This window comes from Dendrobium catenatum, unplaced genomic scaffold, assembly GCF_001605985.2.
Source record: "Dendrobium catenatum unplaced genomic scaffold, ASM160598v2 fragScaff_scaffold_1313, whole genome shotgun sequence".
Taxonomy (NCBI): domain Eukaryota; kingdom Viridiplantae; phylum Streptophyta; class Magnoliopsida; order Asparagales; family Orchidaceae; genus Dendrobium; species Dendrobium catenatum.
This window is the reverse complement of record NW_021319775.1, coordinates 145,162-164,044: the sequence shown is the minus strand read 5'-3', so window position 1 is coordinate 164,044 and position 18,883 is coordinate 145,162. Positions and strand designations below refer to the sequence as shown.

Sequence of the window (18,883 nt, the reverse complement as noted above, 5' to 3'; positions counted from 1 at the left end):
ATTTAGTCGGAGAAATTGAATGGGGAATTAATGGTGGAGAACAGAAGGGGAAGGGGGAGGGGCCAGCCCCTTGATGGGGCTTTGATTGAGGAGTTAAATTGGCAATGTCATGAGGGAGGAGAGAGAAGAGGGGGGAGGCCCATGATTAAGGAGGTTGGGATTTATTTGAGTTGCTAAATTTAGGAAAGAGGACCAATATTAACTACCACATTGCCGAGGTTAGCACTCTAGTTCAGGATACCCGCATCATCCAGCACATACTTAGAAATTCTATCCTTCCTAAAACTGGTGATCGAATCAACATTACTCATGTTCTTTCTCTTGCAACTTCATAATGGCTCAAATAGACTTTAATGCAGCTGATCTTTTAATTCGTTATCTTTTAAATCTGACCTGCATTAGAGATCCCAAACATAAAAAAATACCCAATCTGGCCTTAGGACACTTCATAGCTTTTGTCCTAGAATCCAAATACAACTTTCAATTTCCTACACAACCCGATAATTTCTCAATCTTCTATTCTGATACTTCCTTCCATTTCATTCAAAGTGCCTTTCGCCTCCAGGCTCGCTATCGAGAAGCAGATGAACACAAGGAAGGTCCAACACCTATTCTTGCACCGGTTCCTATCCGCCAGCAATCCCAGATAGATCAACTGGTTCAGAGGTCTGACCAGTGGGAGGATAGGTTTGACTCCTACGTAGCTGCGCAAGAGTAGCAGCATGCCCAAGACTTAGCTCGTTTTGAAGCCTACGTAACACAGCAGCATGACCAAAATATGGTCTGGTTTGGTGATCAGCTTGCTTCTCATCACCGCCTCTTTCAGCAACCATCACCACCACCTCCTGATAAGGAGCTCTTTGATTTCTAGTTTGTTTTTGTTTCTGTTGTTGTATGTTTTTGTGATGTGATTACTTTGTTATGTTTAGTGTTTTCTTCTTCCTCCTATTTGTGATGTCAAAAGGGGGAGTAGTGTGTTGTTAGTAAAGTTTGTTTTCTATTCAATGTTTAGTTTGTTTCCCACTTAGTGTTCTTGTTTAGTGTTTACTGTTTTGCAGTTTCTTAAAAAAAAATCGCCACCCTTGTTTTTTTCAAAGATTAACTTAGTAAGGGAGAGTGTAGGGAATAGAAATATACTTTTGAAACTCTTAACAACAATGTTTGGCATCATTAAAAATGGGAGATTGTTGCAAATCTGGGCTCAAGTACTGTGATCTTGATGATAACAAATATTATTGTTTTCTTATTATGCCATCTCTTGATAATTGAATTTATTTCATATCTATTTTCTATGTGTGCTAACATTTCAGGTCCACAGGTCACTTGCAATGTCAATCAGCTCAAGACTGGGTAGACTACGGTTGAGTTAGTCCGTAATTTTAATTTCAAAGCTATTTTAGCTTTCTTGAGTTAAAAATGTAATGTGGTGAATCCAAAAGCTAAGTAATCTTGCACACACACTCAAGGGAGTGAGTCGGAGAGTTAGAAAATTTTTTCTTTTTTTTTTTGAACTAATCGTACAATATAATTTATATTGTACTGGACGATCTATTTACCTAAAAACTTTAATTAGGGCATCTCTATTAATTAAGATTAATTAAACTAATCGCCTTGGACGATTATTATCGTACATGACGATACAGTTTAATCAAGAAATCTACCGCAAATCACAATTTATGCATGATTTTATAATTCAAAAATTTTTCATATCGAACAAGATGATCAGCATCGTCGTGACAATCATGCCTAAATTAATCATGTGATTAGGAGAACAATTATGGTAAAATTGTTTGATCTGATCGTACATGACGATTGTCCTGAACGACAGAGAACATGCATGGGACAATAAGGGATCGTCGTCTGTCGTACGAGACGAAGACCATAGTTTTTCAACTAATCGTCCAGGACGATGAACCCTTTTCATACTAAATGACAGAGAATTGCATGGGACGATAAGGCATCGCCGAGTATCGTATAAGACGAAGTTCAATAGTTTTATAATAATCGTTCGGGATGATTAGTCTATTTCTCTTAAACTAATCGTATAGGACAATCCAATTTATACCGTCTTAATTGATGTTTTTGAACTAATCGTACTGGACGATAAGTGCCGCTAGATTGAAATTTAGAGCTTTTTGAAGGCTCACTATTTAAGCAATTAAATTTGTCTTCGAGAAAAATCTTTGTTGTTGAATTGTCTTGAGAAAGAGTTAGAGAGGGAAGAGAATGAGAGCTTTGGGAGAGGAGAGAGAGAGAGATCATTGTGAGGGGGAGTTGTGACGGATTCATAAAGGTTGCTCCAAGCAAGATTTCCACCATCTTCTTCAAGCTTCTTCATTAGTTCCTTGGTGGCTTTGGGGAGACTTTCATCAACATCTGATCCAGGTTCTCTGCATTCACCATGAGGGTGAAAAAGGATTTCAAGATTCTCTGCCTACTTCAGGAGGGAGTAAAAGGATTCCAATGTTCTCTGCCTACTCAAGGAGGGAGTAAAAAGATTTAAGGTACTCTGCCTCATCGGGTCAGTGGAAAGATTTTGCAAGGGCTTCTTCGCCTTGCTGTGGGGGCAAAAAGAGAGACTACTTTTAGTACAATACCTAGTAAGGAGATTTCCAGAGAGTGGATGTAGGTCAAGTTGACCGAACGACTATAATTTTGGTGTGTTCTTTCTATTTACTTTTCCGCATTTTTCTATGATTTGTTCTGTGTTTGAAATATCTGATTTTTGTTATTGCAAAATTAGTTTTGCTTCCTCATTGTGGGATAAAATTATTTGTTTTAAAATATCCAAAAGATTTTCTTTTTTTCTTAAGAAAATTTTAAAAATAACAAATTCACCCCCTCTTGGTTAGCCTCGGGTTAATTCATAAAGGTTTAACAACCCTCATGAACTTTCAATTATCCCTAGAAATGGGATCATTGTCTTTTACATCTTCATAAGGACCATCAATAGGATAATCCCCAGGTTCAATATAGCATTTAGGTGTTTTGAGAGAACAATCTCTTGGAGTAATAATGAGTGTGTATTCAGCTTGGCGATAAGACGTTGTATGACATAAATGGATGATGTTTTGACCCAAACATGTAAAAGTATAAGATGGGGACTCAGGAGTCGGCCTAGTCTGCAATAATGTGGATGCGGATACAATGTTGATTAATCTTTCTCCAATTGTAGCTAATTTGCATCATTTGTCACCATAAATGAGATAGGTGTGAGAGATGGAGGCATTTTTAGTCATCCTCAACAAACAGTGAACTATTCACATTGTTCAACAAACTAGAGGCCATCATTCCTATAAATGGGATCATTTTCTTTTGCATCTTCACAAGTGTCTTCAGTTGGATGATCCCCATGTTAGATATGGCATTTAGATTCTTTGAGAGGGCAATGCCTCTTGGAGCAGCAATGCTTTTATTAGGCTCGATGAAGCTCCGAGTAAGCTTTTTGTGCTCAAGTGCGAAATGTTAGCTGTGTTAAAAAAGTGAGTAATGTGAGGAGGATTTCCCAACATTGAATCATTTAGCATAGCTTTAAATTTATGATATTTTTCTATCTGGAGAACATGATGTACTCCATCCTAAATGGATTCATGCTTGCATGCTATACCCTCCATTTCAATATTTACACCATTTCAATATTTACACGTGTCGTTATAGCACTTGGATATAATGACCCATTCTAGTTTTTGGATATGCAATTTATTTTTGTTGTCGCATTTTGATGACATTAATAATCACACATAGTGCTATCCATGTGAAGGTGTATTAATGAAGTGTATGTCAACAATGATCATGAATGCACTTAGGGAAGTCATCATAAACCAGATGGTAAGGTTGAGAGTATTTGAGTATTGTTTGCTGAAATGCTTATTAAATAATTCAATAGGTGGTAGTCTAGTTGAAGGCTGGTGTATAGCATGTTAATTTCTAGGAATAGGCGGGGTAACATAACTTTTTTAGAAAAGTAGGAATCTTGTGATGCGCTTTCAATTAGATATTTAGTGTAAAAATGATACCATTTAAATTCTGGCTTATTCATGATGGCATTAAATCTTTTGCCTATGGTATCACGTTTTAAATTACATTTCTCAATTTTTTTTTGTCAAAATCATTAATCATACATGATAAATCATTAATTTCTTCTTTTAATTATATCATTGAAAGAGCCATGATCCCCCTTTGCTGTCCAGAAGCTCCTGTAACCCATAGTTTGTTGTCCACTCATGTATGGCTGATCTGAAACACGATCATGGCTTCGCTTTTGACATTCAAGGATTAATCAACATTCTCCGATCTCCGTTCTTCGACATAGATCTTGAGAACGACCACTCCGTCGAAGAATACGTGGAATGAATCCTCTTCTCCCTTGCAACCGTTATTGATCAACGACAATCTTGTGCGTCACCTTTGTTTTAAAAAATAAGAATCAACACAATCATTCTCTACTCCTCTGGCATCTTTTTTAGTTTTCAAAATAATATTTAAGTTTAGTAAGCCAACAAAATTCCTTCATCTCCTAAGCATTTCTACACCTCTAATGGAATACATTCGGTCCGACAACTTTTCCCCACTTCATTTTCTTTAAAGTTTAGTAAGCCAAGAAATTTTTTCATCTCCTAAGCATTTCCACACCACTAATGAAATACATTCGGTCCAACAACTTTTTCCCACTTCATTTTCTTTAAAGCCTCTCTAATTTTAATTTTACTAATACACTGATAAAAACAAAAATCATTATTTTCATTTAGGGAGCTAAGGTCATTAAAGTCAATAATATTCTCACAATCTTCATTGAATAGTTCAGTAAAATATCTCATCCACCATTATTGAATATCCTTTACTAATAAAAACACTTTTTGATCTTCATCATTAATGTACTTCACTTGAACTAAATTCTTATTACTCCTATCTCTTTGTTTGGCTAACTTATTGATGCGAGCAAAGTAGAGAGAAAAGACAAATTGGAGAACACCCGGACAAATTAAAACCAAACTCGATTCACTATAGCTTGCAAACAACCAAACAAACAATCGGAGAAATAAAAGTAAAATCAAACGAAACAAAATAATAACATAAAAAACGCTATCCTCAGAACCGTCTAGCGGTTTCCTCACATGCAACGAGAGAAGGAAAATATATTAAAATTGTGCTTAGGCTTGCAAACCGAGAGTCCACCACTGCAAAAAATTCCAACGTCCTACCAACCTCCTCCGGTAAATGTCTCCAAATTTCAGCCAACAAACAACTTCCAGAGCTCAAGAAGAAGGATACAGGTGAAGTGAAACTTGCGTAGAGAAGAAGAGGTTAGAAGCCAAGACGAAATAGAGAGGAGGAAAGGGGGTGGAACAAGCTCTCAAGCTTTTCCAAGAGAAGAAACCCTCAGGTTTTTGTAGAGATTTTACTCAGATTTTCAACAACCATTTCCAACTCAAAGCATCTCTATTATATAGGCAAAAGGAAGAAACTAAATAGCCACAGCACCTCCAACCAAATCCAATCAGATTTGGGGAAATGAAAGGCCAAAAGACACCACAATATCCCACAAAAACTGCACATAGAATAGGGGAAAAAACTACGGGAAACCCAGCCAGCAATCCACGGGAAGCCCAGCCAGCAAGGGACCCGAGGAGCAAGCACAGGAAACGGGGCAGAGATTCACGGGAAAACAGCCAGGGGAAAACCGAGAGGGAGGAGTCACGGGAATAGCAACAGTCAGGGGAAAACCGAGAAGGCAAAGGGTAAGGGAAGAGACACAAGTCCACTCCACAATAACGAGAATACCTTTTTGAATTTATGAGCTAGAAAGTGAATTTATTCCACCAATCATTGAGCTAAACTTCAGCTCAAACATTAATGAGCTAACACCAAGTAGAACCCACATTTTAAGCTCATCACCAAGCAGCAAACAGCTCCAAACCGAGAACAGTAAGCAACCCAAGGACAAGGAGCCAAATGCAAGCAAACCCAAGGATTGTCATGCCCAAGCACTTCCTACCATGATCATTGGATTCCCTCCACCATTGGATAACTTAAAAAAATATAAAACACAACTAATATTGTTCACAATACATCAAAACAAAATAGACTAAAAACATGAATGCATCAATTCCCCCATGATGGGAAAATCTCATCTCCTGGTGAGAAAGCTTCCACAATCCTTTTATAAAGCTCCAGATGACGCTTTTTAAGCTCATTTGCATCCATCCAAGTACAGTCAGGCAAAGGACGATTCTTCCATTTTTCCAAGAACCTCATGTGTTCGCTATGCCGAGTTTTAGTAACCTTGACATCTTCAACCTGTTCATCATAACTTAAAACAGATATGGAGAGTGATAAAGTTTCAATTTCCACATGATCTTCAGAATATCCTTCATATAAAGAAAGGTCAAAAATATTAAACACAGAAGAAGTGCCAACAATAGAAGGAAGATCCAAGAGATCAGCATTTGAGCACAATTTTTTTAGAACACGAAAAGCCCTAAATTTCTTCCTGCTTAATTTTCCAAAAGTACTAACAGGAAATCGTTGGCAACAAAAGTAAGCCATAACCAAATCTCCTTCTTTGAAATAAACTTCCCTACGATGTTTGTCAGCATCAATTTTGTACTTAACATTAGCCATTCAGAGTTTTCAATGACTTGCTGTTGGACAGTTTTGATATGGTCAAAGGTTTCAGAAGCTTCAGCACTAATTTTATTTGGCAAAGGCAAACAATTTCTATCTAAAATGTGAGGTATAGGCTGACCATAAATGATTTCAAATGGAGTTTTACCAGTTGAGCGATTAACAGAATTACTATAAGCAAATTCAGCTTGAGGCAAAATCAAATCCCATTGGGATGGTTTCTCACCTGCTAGGCATCTCAATAAGTTTCCTAAACTTCGATTGACAACTTCCATTTGCCTGTCAGTTTATGGATGATATGCACTGCTAAATTGAAGAGTAGTTTCTAATTTTGCCCAAAATGTTCTCAAAAAATGACTAAAAAATCTAGTATCTCTATCAGAAGTAAAAATGCGAGGAATACCATGAAGACGAATAATTTCTTTAAAGAACAAATCAGCAATATATGAGGCATCAAAAGTTTTCTTGCAAGGAATAAAATGTGCCATTTTGCTAAAGCGATCCACCACCACAAAAATAAAATCAAACTTTCAAGCAATAACAGGCAAACCCAAAATAAAATCCATAGAGATATCCTCCTAAGATTTATTTGGAATAGGAAGAGGAGTATACAAACCAGTATTTTGAAAAGTTCCTTTAAAAGCCTGACAAATTTTGCATTGTTTCACTAGCTTAGCAATTTGTTTTCTCATATGAGGCCAGAAATATTTTTCCTCTACCAAAGCAACAGTTTTTTCCTGCCCAAAATGTCCACTCAATCCCCCACTATGAAGTTCATGCACAAGTTGTTCTCTTAAAGAATTTTTTGTTATGCAAAGTTTAGATCCTTTAAACAAAAACCCTTGATGAATAACAAACTGAGCAGTAGGATCAGTTCTAGAAGCAAGACAGGAATCCCAAATATTCTTAAAATAAAAATCACTTGCTTAAGTACTTTTCAAAAAATCAAAAGAAGTGATAGTTGGGTAAACAGTTAACAACAAATGAGATCTCCGGCTTAAAGCATCAGTAACTTTATTTAAAACACCAATTTTATGTTTGATATGAAAAGTATACTCTTGTAAAAAAGAAGCCCACTTAGCATGTCTTTTATTCAAATTTTTTTGAGAGCCCAGAAAAACAACTGCTTCATGATGAATATTTAAGACAAATTTCCGTTGAATCAAATAACATCTTCAGAATTTCAAAGCTTGAACAATAGCATAAAACTCCAAGTCGTAAGTAGAATATTTGGATCGAGCATCATTCAATTTTTCACTAAAGTAAGCAATAGATTTCCCTCTTGACTAAGTACAGCACCAATACCAGCATGAGAAGCATCGCAATCAACCTCAAAAATGTTTTCAAAATTTGGCAAGCTAAGAATGGGAGTTTGACTCATTTTTTCTTAATGATTTCAAAAGTTTGTTCAGCTTGAGGTGTCCACCTAAATATCCTCTTTTTTAAACAATCAGTAATATGAGCAATCAGAGAACTAAAGTTCTTAATAAACCTTCGATAAAAAGAAGCCAAACCATGAAATACTCTCACCTCATTTATGTTTTTAGGAGTGGGCCAACTTTGAATTGCCTCAATTTTAATCAAATTAATTTTTATCCCCTCAGCAGAAACAATAAAACTCAAAAATGTTAAGCTCGAAGTCATAAAAGAATATTTTTTAAGATTGATGTACAGCTTTTGTTCCCTTAGAGTTTGCAACACTTGTCTCACATGATTAATGTGCTCAGAAGGATGAATACTATAAATCAAAATGTCGTCGAAATAAACCACAACAAACTTTTCAATAAAAGATCTCAAAACATGGTTCATAGTTCTCATAAAAGTGCTCGGGGCATTTGAAAGCCCAAAAGGCATCACAAGCCATTCATACAAACCTTCTTTAATTTTAAAAGCAAATTTCCATTCATCCCCAGGTCTTATTCTTATTTGATGATACACACTTCTCAAATCAATTTTAAAAAAGATTTTTGCACCACTTAGCATATCTAGCATGTCATCCAGCATAGGAATAGGAAATCGATATTTAATAGTAATTTTATTTATTGCTCTACTATCCACACACATTCTCCACATTCCATCTTTTTTTAGAGTTAATAAAGCAGGCACAACACAAGGACTTAAACTTTCTTTAATCAAACCCTTTTCTAACAAATCAGTCACTTGTTTAAAAAGTTCAGTATGCTCAGTTGGACTCATCATGTAATGAGGAAGGTTTGACAAAGTGGCTCCAGGTATTAAATTAATATGATGTCGAATATCTTTCATCGGTGGCAAACCTACAGGCAGTTCCTTAGGTGATATATCAGAAAATTCATCGATTAAAGGCCGGATTTCTTTAGGAATTTGAAAAATATAATCAGTTTCTTTTCCCAAAACCAAGAAAGCTAGTTCAGAGTGTTTCAAATCATTCGCATTCAAAAGCAGTTTATGAGTGTTTATTTTGACAAATTTGTTATTTTTAGCAGGTGAATCAGGCAAATGTTTTTGAGGATAGAGAGTGAATTCCTTATTATTTTGAAACAAAGTGTAAGTAATATTTTCTCCATTGTGAATGGTTTTATTATCAAATTGCCAAGGTCGACCCAACAGAATGTGACAGACTTCAAGAGGCATGACATCACAAGTAACTTGATCCTTAAAAAGCCCCCCAATTGTCAAGTTGACGACACATTGTTTTGTGATTGGAACCTCACTTCCCTCAAACCAAGAGATTTTATAAGATTTGGAAAGTGGTTTGGACTTTAGTTTGAGTTTATCAACCATAAATTGTGACACAAAATTTCCAGAACTTCCACTATCTATCATAAGAGTGCAGATTTTTCCCTCAACCATGCAAGTTGTTTTGAAAATATTTCTCCTAAGCCACCTATCCCCATTGTCAATTTTTGTTGTTAAGACTTGTCGTATTACCAAAAGCTCTTCACAGTCATCTCCCTCAACATCTGCTTTTTCTAATTCAAAGTCATTTTCAGTTTCAGATTCATTTTCTTCTTCTTCCTCTATTTCTTCATCGTTTTCAATGAAATTGTTTCTTGGTGGATTGTTTTTTCTACATGCCATAGAAAGATGACCATAAAGCCCACATTTGTAGCATGGCCCAATTAATCTAGGTTGTTCAGATGGTTTAGATCCAATAATTCATTTTACTTTATCCGCATTTTGATTCTCAAAAGACTTAACTTTAGTACCCGATGTTCCCACAGAAGTTTAAGATTGAATTTTAACCCCGCCAGTTGGTCGTCGCTTATAAGTTTCTGTTATCTTGTTGTGACCTCTTTTCCTTTGATGTTGCTTTTCAAGTTTTAATGTCATACGATATGCTTCGTCAACTTTTATTACATTATGCAAATTCAATTGATCCTGAATTGTCCACATAAGACCGTTAATATACCTTGAAACAGTTTTTTCTTCAGACTCATCTAAATCATTTCTTGATTGAAATTTGTAAAACAGTTCAGTGTATTCTTCCACAGATTAAGTTCCTTGTCGCAAATTATTAAATACTTGAAATAGTGTTCGTGCATGATCAGACGGTAAGAATTTTCCCCTCATTTTTTCTTTCATTTGTTCCCAGTTTTGTATCTTTTCTTTTCCTCGCCTAAGTCTATTGTTTTGTAAGTTTTGTCACCACGTAAGAGCATAACCATTGAGTTTTAAACTTGCAAATTTTACCTTTCTGTTTCCAGGAATTTATTTCCAATCGAAGAATTGATACATTTTTTCAAGTCATTCGAGAAATAGATCAGATTGTAATTTCCCTTAAAAGCTGTGAACATCAATTTTAATCTCAAAATCCCAATTCCGTTGTCGCCTATTATGATTCCTAGGGACTTCTACTTCGCTTTTAGACGTTTGGACATTATGTTGATTAACATTCAAATTAGCAAGTGTTTGAGCCATTTCATTCATCTGATTTTGCAAGTATGTTAATTGTTGCATCATGTTTTGCCAATCTCCTAGATTATTAGCCATCTTAATGTTTCAAAAGAAAGAAGACTCACAACCCAAGGATATGCTAACTTGCTCTGATACCAAGCCTGATGCGAGCAAACTAGAGAGAAAAGACAAATTGGAGAACACCCGGACAAATTAAAACCAAACTCGATTCACTATAGCTTACAAACAACCAAACAAACAATCGGAGAAACAAAAGTAAAATCAAACGAAACAAAATAATAACATAAAAACGCTATCCTCAGAATAACTGTCTAACGGTTTCCTTATGTGACATGTCATTACAAGATATGTTTGATTTTATTTTGGAATGAAGATGTTTAATCTTTATCCATGGGTGATTTCTCTATAAGCTATTTGTGAATTAAAGGTTTTATTTGATTTTTAGAGGTTTCATATTTAAAATGATTATGAAGAAACTATTGTTTTTAGACAAGTCTATTACTTATGAGTCATAAGATACAATGATGCAATCATTTCACCTTTTAGGATGGAATGATTGTTTGTTGAATCAAAGGGTGGAATTTTGGATAAAGCAAAGGTAGGAATTCATTCATCCAAAGAAGATGATGTGCAAGTTTGATAAAGCAAACATGAGAAGATGATGTGCAAGTTTGATTACAAATCATGAGGAATTCTTTGGACCTTAGGGTGACCAAAGGTAGGAATTCATTCATCCAATTTGGGTTGAAATAATAAAATGGAAGATAAGAATCTTTATTGGTTTTGGCCCAACAAATAAATGAATCAAAATAAAACTATTTATTAATTTTGGTTTAACAAATAGTTGAATTTGATATAGATTTGATTTACTTAACATGGGTAAAATAAATACAAGAAACTCCCATAACTTTTGAGTTACAAAAGAATGAAAGAAGTGTGCAACTTGTAGGCTACAAGTTGGAGAAGTTCCTTTGAATATTTGGTGTTCAAAGAGGGCAGGTTCATTCCTCTAACTTGGGTCAAGGGATGAAAGAGAAGAAAATGCAACTTAGGAGCTGGAAATTCTTGAAAGTTCTTTGAACAATTGATATTCAAAGAAGGATGTACACTCATCAAATTTAGATTAGAAGAATGAGAAGATCTTCTTACAATATTTGAGTTATGGAAAGAGATGAAGGAATATGCAACTTATGGGTTATATGTGGGAGGATAAATCAATGAATCTTGTGTTCAGATACATGATCATTTACCAAATTTAAGTTAGGTAAATGGGAGAATAGATGAAGGAAAGAGAGAGGGGCAATGTGCAATTTATGAATTGCAATTTGAGAACACCCCTTGAACGCTTGGTGTTCAAAGAGAGAAATAACCACTTGTTTAATTTAGGCTAAGCAAATGGAGGAATTTTCTACAATCTTCGAGTTGTAGAAGGATGGATTTCTCCACAATTTTGATTTGAGGAAAAGAAGGAGAAGAATATGCAGCTTAGAAGTTGCAAATTAAGTTGCAAATTCAAGAAAGATCTTGAATTTTTAGATGTTCAAGGAAAGATGTGCTCATGAACATGAGAAAAGAAAGAGGGTTGTTTGTTGATTTTGTATTTCAACAAACAAGGGATACAGTGAAACTAGGATTTTGATCCTAAGGTCACAAGATGCATGCAATTTAATATTTGGAGTTTGAAGAAACTCCAAGTATAATGCATGAAGAGGATATGCATGAGAAAGATAACTCCCTATTCCTCTACCAATGTTTGGATACGTTGGAAAGAGGGAATAGCTCATTTGAAAGCTTCTAAATGAGTTCCAAAGATCAATTTTGGTGTGCTCTAAGCGGGACCTAAGAGAATATGCATGTGTAGAATTGTCATTTTAGGATGCCAACAAATATCCAAGTCATTTATTGTTGCCTGTGGCCAATTAACTTGCAAACTACATTAAACATGTTTAGCAAATTCCAATTTATGGTGGAGTATATCTATGAGCCCTTAAAAGCCACAAAATACTCCCACCCTTGCTTCACAAGCACTTGTAAATTTTATAAACATATTTTGTGATTTTGCAAATCTTAGGCATGCAAAGGCCTAGGGCATTCATTTCGCAGTGTGTTGTACACACTTAATCAACAATGTCATTTATGGGATTCACGACACAGACCTTGGAAGGTGCATGGTAGATCTCTCAATGATTTAGTGCTTCTAAGTTGATTAAATTTATATTCAACCACTTACAAAAACCCATACAATCTCATAAACTTCAACATGTGCACACACTTGTACATTATAAATCAGCCTTGTCATGATCTATGTTTTGAGAAAAAATGTATGCAAGTGAATAAGTTGTAAGTTTATGTATAACCTTACATGCTCGGATTACTCGCCACTTTGTATAGTCACTTCGACTTGAAAGTAGCATGAATAAATTCAAATAATTCCAAAAGGAGGTATTGGGTATAACATATGAACCTTTGAGGGTCCATTGGATATACCAAACTAGCTTTACAAGCATTGGAAATTAAATGAATGTATTCATGAACTTCACAAGTTTCAAATGACAACAATCCTGGCAAATGCAAGTTCGATGCACTAATTCAATTTTGTCACGATATTTGCATTGGATTGGGGATAAATGTGATGTGAAATGTTTGAAAACATAAACATTGACATTTAATTCAAGAGCAAAGGATAGCCTATGGTTCGATTATAGGCGACGGCTTAGGGTACAACATGAACACTTTTACATGCATTTGAGAGTTGTCAGCCACAAATCCGACCACCCTACACCTATTGGCATGTCTCTTTGACTCTCACAAGAGAGCAAACAAACAAAAATCACTAGATTTCCATTGTTTTATGGAGAGGACAATGAATGAAGGATATTGAGGAAGCAAAACTCAGTTTCTAAAGGACCTATGGCTTCGGAAGCGTCAATCACGCAACAAAGGGCTTGAGGACCTATCTTTTCACTAAAATTTTAAGGGGGTTACCTCGCCGGGTTGTCACGAGGCAAACCACAATGCACTCGCCTTGTCAAAAGGCGAGAAAGCGGTAGAAAGTTGCTGTCCCAACCACTCTGGACATTGTCGCTTGCTTTCCAAGCACTTCCGGAAGTTGCCTTTGTTGTTTGAAAGCTTCCAAAAGCCTCCTTGATTGCTAAGAGCCCGCCGGAGTTGAAAGAGGAAAGAGTAGAAGCCTCCTATTGGATGAAACGCCACTCAAGTCTGGACTTGAACGGAGTCAAGGTCTTCGAGTCGGTCGGAGGTCACGAACAGAGGCCGACGGCTTCGAATGATCTGGCGAGTGAGTGTGATGGACCTCCTAGAAGACTCAACCGAAGGCCGGGACGAAGTCGGATAGTGGTTTCGCATGCGAGTAGAGGCTAGAGATGGAAGTCCCGCATGCAAGCAGGGTCACGGACGGAGGTGTTCGGCATAGACAGAAGTTCCGCACGCAAGCATGGTCGCGAACGACAGTTCCGCGAGTGAACTAGCCATGAATGGAAGGTTCCGCATGGAGCTACACTCTCCCTCTCTCTCGCCTATATGAGTCGCGCACAAGCAATGAGGCAGATTGGAATAGAATTCTCCCTTCTCTTCTTTACACTCTCTCTGCTTTCTCCATGCGTGGAATCGAGGCCCATGCCTACTCGAGTGGATTTCTGCTGCAAGATAAAAGATTTTTGTGAATCTCTCTGCTATAGCCGCCCGTCAAAATCAAAGGAAATAACGGGGAAACGACGACAAAGTTTGAAAATTAAGATAAATCATAACCCTTAGAAGCAAGGCCTGATTTGGAAAGGTCAGTTAGGCTAAGACTAGACCAATTGAGCTAAAATTGGGTTCGAACTAAACTCGACCTGGACCGATTTGGGTCCGATCAAGTCAATTTTGCAAAATTAAACTTGAATCAGCGCCGAATTGCATCGAATTTGGTTTGATGAGGATTGATTAGGTTCAATTTGAACCGATTTTAAGTCGTTTCGATCGATTTAGATCAATTTCAATTAATTTGATTTTATTAAACTGAAATCTGATTTGAGTGAATTTTGCTACGATGGCATTCAATTGAGTTGATCGAGCACGATTGAGCCCATTCGGGCTCGATTTAGCTCGATAGGAGCCGTGTCAACGCGAAAAACAAGTCAACTCCTTATTTATGTTTAATGGTATGTTTTAGACTTCTTGCTTATTATTGAGTGCTTGTATGATATTTTTTATGATCCTAAGACTTAAGACCAAGCCTCATGAAAAGAAATAATCAATATACGATTACTCAATTTTAAAACTTGCTCGTATTCATGACTTCATTTACATAATTATTGACGGGTTCTTAATAATGGCTAGCATTTTCCCTTACTAAGAAGTCGTGGATCCATCTTATATGGCACACTTATTATTATTTTAATATGAAGAATAATAAGTTTGTCAGACAATTTGGGGAAACTTTATGGACACCTTGAAATTACTTTATGATTCTCGCGTTACATTAACAAATCAATTGGCAACAAAAATGATAAATTGTAGCCTAGGTAACTTATTACGATGCATTCTTAGTGATAATTTGGGAATCTGGGAATTAATAAAGGCAATTGTTGAATTTACATATATAGCAAAATTCATTATACCTAACAGAAATAACCTTCTAAAATTGCTAATGATGAACCCTAAAAAATCAATAGATTTTGTCGCTCTACCCTATATTTATCATACTATTTATCTATTGTCCATGCCTGTCTTGTGGAACTAGGAGAGCTCAACACATAAGAAATTGACAAACTTAAGAACTTCCTCAATTCTATGGAAAAATCATTTGAATCACTCTCTAGTTCAAAATAATATGATTTTTAACTCTTGTATTTTCAATGTCTTAAATGATGTTCTTCACACGTGTATCCTAGATTCAAGAGCCACTGATTACATGACAAACCTCCCCAACCTTGTTCAAACCAACAAACCTTACCCCAACAACAACAACAACATTAACCCTTTATCTCACTACATGGGTCGGCTATATGAATCTTTTTTTCACCATTGTGTCATGTTAAGAGACAAATTATCATTTAAATCTAATAAAGAAATGTCATTTCTAATATTTTCTAACCAAGTCTTTTTAGGTCTACATCTATCTTTCTTAATATAAACCAAATCTAATACATCTACTATCCTAACCAGGTCATTGGAAGACCTCCATTTTATGTGACCAAACCATCTAAGACGGCTCTCTCTAATCTTATCTTCCACTGGAGCTACTCCAACCTTTTCATGAATAAGCTCATTTTGTATCATGTCTCCAAGAGTAAAGTCACTCATCCACTTGAACATCCTCATCTCTGCAACACTTAACTTAATATTATGCATCTATTTTAATGGCCAACATTCTGCACCATAAAGCATTGAAGGTCTCACCACCATCTTATAGAAAATTTCCTTAAGTTTTCAACATATTAAAATGTAAACAATCTAAAATCAAACTAGGCTTCATATTTTTTTCTAACAAAAAAAGAAAAATTACACGGCTTCCATCAAAAAACCAGGTTTTCTAAACTTTAAATTGATTAAACATAGCTCAGTGAGTCTTATGAAGAACATCCTTCACTTAAGGATCAGATAATCAAAAATTTGCATTTGTAAGTCAGCATTCTGCATATTACTCATGGTCAGACATCTTGACCTAAAAGCCAAGTTGTAAGTCCTACTTTCTAAACAAAAATCTCTATACTCTTCATGAGCATTGAGACCGAATATCATGGTTTTAAAAGTGATTATGTGGGTTTTAGCTAGTAGCCCTTTCCAAGCAATGCAATAAATCCAAATGTCGGGCTGGCTATGCCTCATGTGAGGTGTAGTTTGTAAGTCCCTTGCACGTCAATAGACTTAGATTCAAAGCACTATTTTTTAATAGTCTTCGCCTTAATTCTAGGGTCTGAGGCAATTGTTGATTTCAATCACCTCAAAAGTTCTCACCTTCCATGGATTTCCTCCAACACGTGTTATTAGAATGTAAGCCCCAACATTCTAATTAAGATTGTCAACTTAAACAAAAAAATTGAATTCTAAAATGTAAAGCCTAACTTAGGATAGTTTCGAGTACCTCTGAGTTTTTCCCTCATAATCAAGTACTCATACTCTTCCTCTTGCCTCTCATTTTAAGAATTCTAATCAAAGTTGATCCCTCTTCCTTTGAAATTCCTAAAGACCAAAACTCTTAAAACAAGAATTTCATGGATTTTAAAATCAAAATTTTAGTCAATATTTGGATGATTTTCAAAATAAAAAAACCACTAGTTTAATCAAAAAATTTCTAAAACATCAAATGTTTGAGATGTAATTAACCATAGGGGCTTGCCCCTATGTGGCATCCGTACCCCAGAATAAAATAAACCCCATTCAACCAAATATTGAATAGGAGAATCTCTGTTAAAATTGTAAATTTTGTTATTAAATCCATAATGAAATGATATTTTTACCCTTCGGGTGATATATCATCTTTCTTATGCCGTACTCGATCACAAAATATGCAATCCGTTAATGATGATAAAATTTCTCCAACACTCAATGCTATAAAATTGATTACCCAAAAACATTTTGCTCCTACGAAAATGAATACTATATATCTTAATTTCTCTTGCAGACAATCATGAATGGTCCATGCAACAATACGTTGTAAATGATTTCCAATATGGGGATGCCAAAGTATATATAGTTCTACTATCAAGATTTAATAGTTCTTTCATAAAGAACAAAATGTACAAATTACGAAAGGCTCTATATAACCTTCAATAATCTCCAAGAATATATTTTAGTAGATTCACAAAATCCATGAATGAAGCAAGATAGAAATAAAATCAAGATCATGCTCTCTTCATAAAACACTTCAATCTTAATTTTCATCATATATGTTGACAAATAATTATCACATGTGATGAAAAGATAAAAAAAAATAAATCTTTCAAAAAAAAACTCGTTGAAGAACTTGAGATCAAAGAGACAGGGGCAAACTTAAATGCTTTTTGGGACTAAAAGTTGTTCAATCATAATAAGAAATATTTCTCTTAACAAAGATATTTCTTGGACCCATTGGAAGAAACAAAAATGTTGATTGTAAACTTGTGAAACCCTAACTAAACCTGACCAAAAAATGGGCACATATGAAGAAAGAAAAATAAAAATGACCAATATTTAAGATTTTTTGAAAAAAAAGATCAATATCTCACATCCATCCAAATAATGAATTTACAGTGAATCTCATTTGTCAATTAACACACAAACCCATAAGGTTTCATCTTCAAGCTACGTAGAGAATCCTCAAATATCTTAAATTAAGTCGTGGTGAAGGAATTATCCATAAAAACCAAGATGGTATAATGATAAAAACCATGCAAAATCAACGATGGATAGAAGATCAACAATTGAATGTTGTATATTTTATGAAGAAAAACTCATAACATGTAGGAGCAAGAAATAACTTCTTGTTTCAAGGTCTAGCAGCAATAACAACAACATCATCAAGTCTTTATCCCACTGCGTGGGGACGGCTACATGAATCCTTTTCTCCACTGCCATATTAAAAGTTTTTTTTAACTAGAGATTTTATTCCATAACAAGGGAAAGATACAATGATCCAAAAAAGGACTAAGCAACATCAGCTAAAAGAGAAAAGCCACAATGAAGCAAACAACCAAAATTAAAAAATCAACAAAGCCGGGCTCAGTTAGTGGCAAAACGCTCCGACCATCCAAACGGTAAACTAGGGCAATCCATAGGGCAAGCAATAGGCCAGAACTTAAAACCCGAACAGACGAAAATAGTATCCCGCAAGAAGACCAGCAAGATGCTGCCAACAGTGGTTGCCAACAAGCCAAACGATCAAACGGATAGCAGGTTCACCTCATCATTGCCCAAGCTAAAAGCCTTAGCCACACCAATCAAGCCAATGAAAAACAGTCGCAAAACCAAATCCAAAAAGCCATACAGCCAATCAACCACAACCAATAACCCCCAACACCCTCGATAAACAGCATCCAAACAAAAGAAACCGCCATAAACTTATTTGGATTTCTTGCGACAACGATTTGCCCCACCCAAAGAAAAATCATTTTCCACAAGATTATCCACCTGCAACATATAAGATTCATGAAAACCCTCAGACGAGTTAGCAAAAAAATCCCCATCCCCATCCCGACTAACAGGGGAAACATCCAACCAATCCGAGTGGTCCAAAGAGCAATCTCTCAACTTGCCCAAATGAGCTTGCAATGCAATATTGAAAATTCGAGACACCGGCACATCAACAAATTGAGCAGGTGATGTAGGCAAAGGGGGGGGGGGGGGGGGAAAAAAAAACCCCAAAAAAATTTTGTTTTTG

The 18,883-nt window shown here is 35.7% G+C and overlaps 1 protein-coding gene across 1 annotated transcript in view; it reads right to left on the bottom strand.

The window, feature by feature from the left end:
* The window catches only part of LOC110092661 (probable E3 ubiquitin-protein ligase ARI2), a 60,933-nt gene that overhangs the window by 13,133 nt on the left and 28,917 nt on the right, over positions 1 to 18,883 (bottom strand). The gene's annotated exons all lie outside the window — the stretch shown is intronic.